This window comes from Apis dorsata, unplaced genomic scaffold, assembly GCF_000469605.1.
Source record: "Apis dorsata unplaced genomic scaffold, Apis dorsata 1.3 scaffold_315, whole genome shotgun sequence".
Taxonomy (NCBI): domain Eukaryota; kingdom Metazoa; phylum Arthropoda; class Insecta; order Hymenoptera; family Apidae; genus Apis; species Apis dorsata.
The window spans coordinates 67,130-72,385 of NW_006263587.1; the positions used below are offsets into that span (position 1 = coordinate 67,130).

Here is a 5,256-nt window from a genome sequence, read left to right on the forward strand (position 1 = left end):
TCCGTTAAATACGTGGATATGTGGATATGTTAGCTTTAAAATTTCGGGTGAAATGTGACCACGAGTTTTATCGGACACCGATACTCGTTTCGTCTCGGCTACTCGACACTCTCCTTCGTGCCAAATTTGTTGCAAAACGCACGATCGTTTTATCGTACGCTAAATAATATTTTGATAGAAAATAAAAACGAGCGAATATAATATACGAGAAATCTCGAGTCGGGCGAAAATCGAGATTAAGAATCGTTTTTTGTTTCTTGAATAAATCAAAATCTCAAATAATGGATGGTTTCGAGAATACAAAAGCTTTGGTCGTTTGGACGAAACCACTGGTTCTCCTTCCATTGGTTCCAGCGGATCCTTATGCGGCCGTTACTACGTGCCTGGCATTCCATATTACCCGCGATCGCTTAATTGATCGTTAACTCAGAACTCCTGCTATAATGAATGAGAATACGGGATAAACTGACCGAGAAATTTCGATTCTCCAAGAACTTGTCCATCTCTTGAATATTTCATCAAAATAATCAAGATTCATCGAGATTTCGTTCTTCGAAGATCGATCGAATAATACCGAGAATTCTGTTCGAGATCGTAATCATTTGATTATGATAGAAACTTTATATAACACGTGACATGTTCCGGCAAAATTATATCGATCGATCGATACATCGATAAATTGCACGAAAATGTTATTTTTCGTTTTTACGTTGAAGTTAAAAGTCCGATTCGAGGATAAACAAGAGTTACGAGAATCGATAGGAATAAAGCACAGAGCATCTGGAAGCAGGCCAATTTTTCGAATAATTCGAGCAATTTCGACTCCGCACAGGGAGTAACGACGACGTAACGGAGCCGAATGAGCGTGCGACCGGTTGCAAGTGACGAGCCAACGTAAATATTTATTTTTGTTTCTATCGGATTCCGATTTTTTATTCGCATTACGCAGAACTTTTTACGCGTTTACCGATAAACCTCTCGCATTTTTCACGGTGGTCATTTAAAAACGAAGATTTGTAATTTCTATTCCGATTGAAGATCACCGATCGTTCCACAATCATGATTTATAAACGATTTGATTGACCAATCAAAAGAATTGATTATCGGATCTTCAGATTTCGACTCTGATATATGCATGCAAAAAGTCACGTTATATTTCATTTAGACAATATGGATGAAGCAATGGTAATCTAACCTAAATGTTAAAGTAAGAAAAGACTTACAGTTCTGCGATCTTCACTTTCCAGCAATATTTCCTTCCATTCTTTATAGATTATTTCAGAAGATTATTTCACAAACAAAGTATTAATTTACAAACAAACGAATTTCGATTAAAATTAAAAGTTTTTTCTAGAAACAAACGTTAACGAAATGACACGACACGACGCCACACACGATTTCTTGACCACATATTTGAATCTCTGCGCACAAATTGATGCGCAATATCGCGAACTAATAGAGTTTGACTCTTCATTCTGTTTTCTTCTCGTTCGATTTCAATTATCAAAATATTGTTCAGTATTGTCAAAAATAAAAACATATCTCACACATCACATAAATACGTATGAAAACATTTCTTAAATATTAATTTAACCTTTTAACGTGATCAATCAAAACAGTTCTGCGAGCTTCGAATATTTTCTTCACAAATATTTATACCGAAAGTATCTTTACAATTAATTTCACGATCGTATTTCACAAACAAATGAATTAATTCCGATTAAAGTTAATGTTTTAAAAATTGAGATGTCAACGTGATGAATTCGATGTATTTAGATCACTGCGCAACAACTTACGCGCAGTACGTTGCAATATAAGTAATATGGCGAACTAATGGTGTTTGATCTTTCGTTCTGCATTTTCCTTTTTCCACTTTCCGTGTCAAGAACGTGTTATCAAGAATAAAAACATCAGAAACAACTCGCACGGTACATAAATATGTAAGTAAACACTTTTTAAATAAAAATTTATTTTTTTTAGTCGAACACTTCCATATATTTCTTGTATTGTGAATGTTTCTCGAATGATTTAAGGAAATATATTTCGAAATAATATCGATCGCTAAAATTATTAATATTTCAAATTCAAATCACGGTGTCATATGTATCATAAAAATAGATTTACGTATCATAAATTAATCTTTAATGATCATGTGTAACGTATGAAATTTCATTTCATTGCTAACCTACAAACGCGAATCAAGAGAGTAACAGTTGCAATTGAACGTTTGATGAGCATTGAAGTGAACACGTAACGAAACGAATATTAGTTGTTCCTCGGGGAATCTGTAAACAGCTAACGATCAATGCTAACATTTCCCATTGGAGATATCTGTTGCATTAAAAGTCATTCGAATCTATATTTTTACTGCTATTTGTCATATTAGCTTTTAATTATTAAGATAATTTCGAAATCATGGAAAATATCATAGGGAATAATTTATTCATATATAGATACACGATAAATATTAACGAGTATAATAAAATAATGACAAATAATATATCATATATCAACATATATTAACATTATATTAAAAAAATAATTTTTAATTCAATGTTCAATGTAAAATTTTCTATAATATCCAGTACTACTACGAGCTACCAGTGACCCCATAAAACAATCGATTTAATTGTTCCCAAAGACATTCGGTCGACAAGGAACATTAAGTACATTTACAAAGAAAATGGACAATCTCGAACGATTTCACGATAATGCGTTCCTATAATTTTTTCTCCAGAAGAAAATAGCTCGAACGTAATAGCGATAATAAAATAGCGAAATGCATAAAGAAAAGTCTTCGTATAAAATTTATCTCCCCGTTTATCTTTTCGTGTGCAAATTAATTATTTATCCCTCACAAATACAAAGAGGCCGTAACACGACGATATTAGAATGGATAAAAAGATAAAACAGACTTCAACGTTGTTCGTTTCGCAGGCGTATATTTTACGGGCGTGGATGGGTCAGAAATAGGTTTTAGACGTTCCTGCGGGATCGTGTAACAAGACTGGTTCCATAAAACGATCGATGTAATCGGTCCCGAGGGATGGGGGAAGTTAAAGCGGCTAAGGGCGCGGTGCACCCTGCGAAAGAGCGAGCTAAGCCAAAAGATTCGCCGCGATGGAGAATAGGCACCATAGCTTTTCATGACTGCGCCCACCACTCCCCGGATGCCACTTTCCTTGAAATATCGCCGTGACTAGACGTAAATTCGTCTATCATAAATAACAATCGTGAGAATTCCTAGGGCGTCATAGACCGTTGCACTTAGTCTCCTCTTTCATCCTCCTCCTCCTATCTTCCTTTTTCCTGTGATACGCCTCGTAATAACCTTCCTATAGTTACGAACTATCGTGAAAAATTTTCGAACGATATTTCGTTCGGAAATATGTTTTAATGGTATTACTAACGTTCGATAACATGAACATGGCGTGTGCTTGTCAAATAATAAACGATACATGGCGCAGGATAATTGCGTAACTGTGTTCCATTAAAGTTTCCTATTATTAAATATAATTGCAATTTTTTGAACACAACTCAATTTCAATACAATACAACGTCAATTTTTTTTTTTATATAGTTTTTAAAAACTATAGTATTATTATTATTTTTTTTTTTTTTTGTAATAACAACAAAAATTCAATTTTTAATAGATCGCTTCTGTCACAAAGTGAGTTATAATCAAACACGATACTTTTTTTTTAAATTTTTATTCCATCAAGTTCGGTACAAGAGAACCGATATTGACGAATTTTGGGAATTGCCAGAAATTTTTTTTTTATNATAATTTTTTAGAAACTATAGTATTATTATTATTTTTTTTTTTTGTATAACAGAACAGAAATTCAATTTTTAATAGATCGCTTCTCTCGCAAAGTGAGTTATAATCAAACACGATACTTTTTTTTTAAATTTTTATTACATCAAGGGTTAGTTCTGGTACTTTTACCTAAGTTCAGTACAAGAGAACCGATATTGACGAATTTTGCGGAATTGCCAGAAATTTTTTTTTTATATAATTTTTTAGTAACTATAGTATTATTTTTTTTTTTTTTTTTTGTATAACAGAACAGAAATTCAATTTTTAATAGATCGCTTCTCTCGCAAAGTGAGTTATAATCAAACACGATACTTTTTTTTTTAAATTTTTATTCCATCAAGCGTTAGTTCTGGTACTTTTACCTAAGTTCGGTACAAGAGAACCGATATTGACGAATTTTGGGAATTGCCAGAAATTTTTTTTTTATATAATTTTTTAGTAACTATAGTATTATTTTTTTTTTTTTTTGTATAACAGAACAGAAATTCAATTTTTAATAGATCGCTTCTCTCGCAAAGTGAATTATAATCAAACACGATACTTTTTTTTTAAATTTTTATTCCAACAAGCGTTAGTTCTGGTACTTTTACCTAAGTTCGGTACAAGAGAACCGATATTGACGAACTTTGCGGAATTGCCAGAAATCGATTAGCGATGTGAGGCGACACATCAATCATAGAAGCAAGTCACGATATGCATGTCAAGAAAATGAAAGGCTACGCCTGTAATGAATACGGTTTAATGAAAGTAGCATGCTGATGCATGAAATATAATAAAATAGTAATAAATTTCTTATAAAGTTTTCGTTATCGTTCCACATTTAATATCGTATTTTGTTGGCAGTTCTTTCCATACATTTTTTGTTTACTCACCTGGATTCCATATAATCGTGGTTATAAATCAATTAAAAATTTATATAAGCAAAGCATTTATCAACTTCTTACGAAGCGTTTAACCCAATTAAACCACCCTCCTCTCTGATATATATTTTTAAATTATAAAAATTATAAAAATACGTTAAAATCGCGCATTGAATTTTTCGAAAATACGAGATTTCTTTTTCTCTCTTTTTGTCCGATTCATAATCCGATTCAATGTTTAATGATCAATAAAGAGAGTAATTTATGTAACAATTTATAATGAAGCTTTGAATACATTCGTTTGATGAGATGACAAAAAAAAAAAAATGCAAATCTTCAATTTCTACTCGAAATTGAGAAAAGAAGGTAACATAATTCAACGTAAAAAAAAAATAAATCGCTTATAAAATTCACTTACAGTCATATACTCTCCCCGACCAGAATATTTCACTCTTTTTTTTCTAATAAATTTGGAAAAATATCTTAACGTCTCGTGATACCGATCAAAAAGAATCGTTGGTGAAAAAAAGTTAATATATCCCGTTATATTTCCGCGAAGGAAGTTCCGACCGATTC

The 5,256-nt window shown here is 32.2% G+C and overlaps 1 long non-coding RNA gene across 1 annotated transcript in view; it reads right to left on the minus strand.

The window, feature by feature from the left end:
• The window catches only part of LOC116185879, an 18,213-nt gene extending 14,572 nt beyond the window's left edge, over window positions 1–3,641 (minus strand). The window contains exon 1 of the long non-coding RNA XR_004150778.1: window positions 3,631–3,641. This is a non-coding gene — a long non-coding RNA (uncharacterized LOC116185879). The remainder of the gene's footprint in view (window positions 1–3,630) is intronic.
• Between the last annotated feature and the right edge of the window lie 1,615 nt (window positions 3,642–5,256).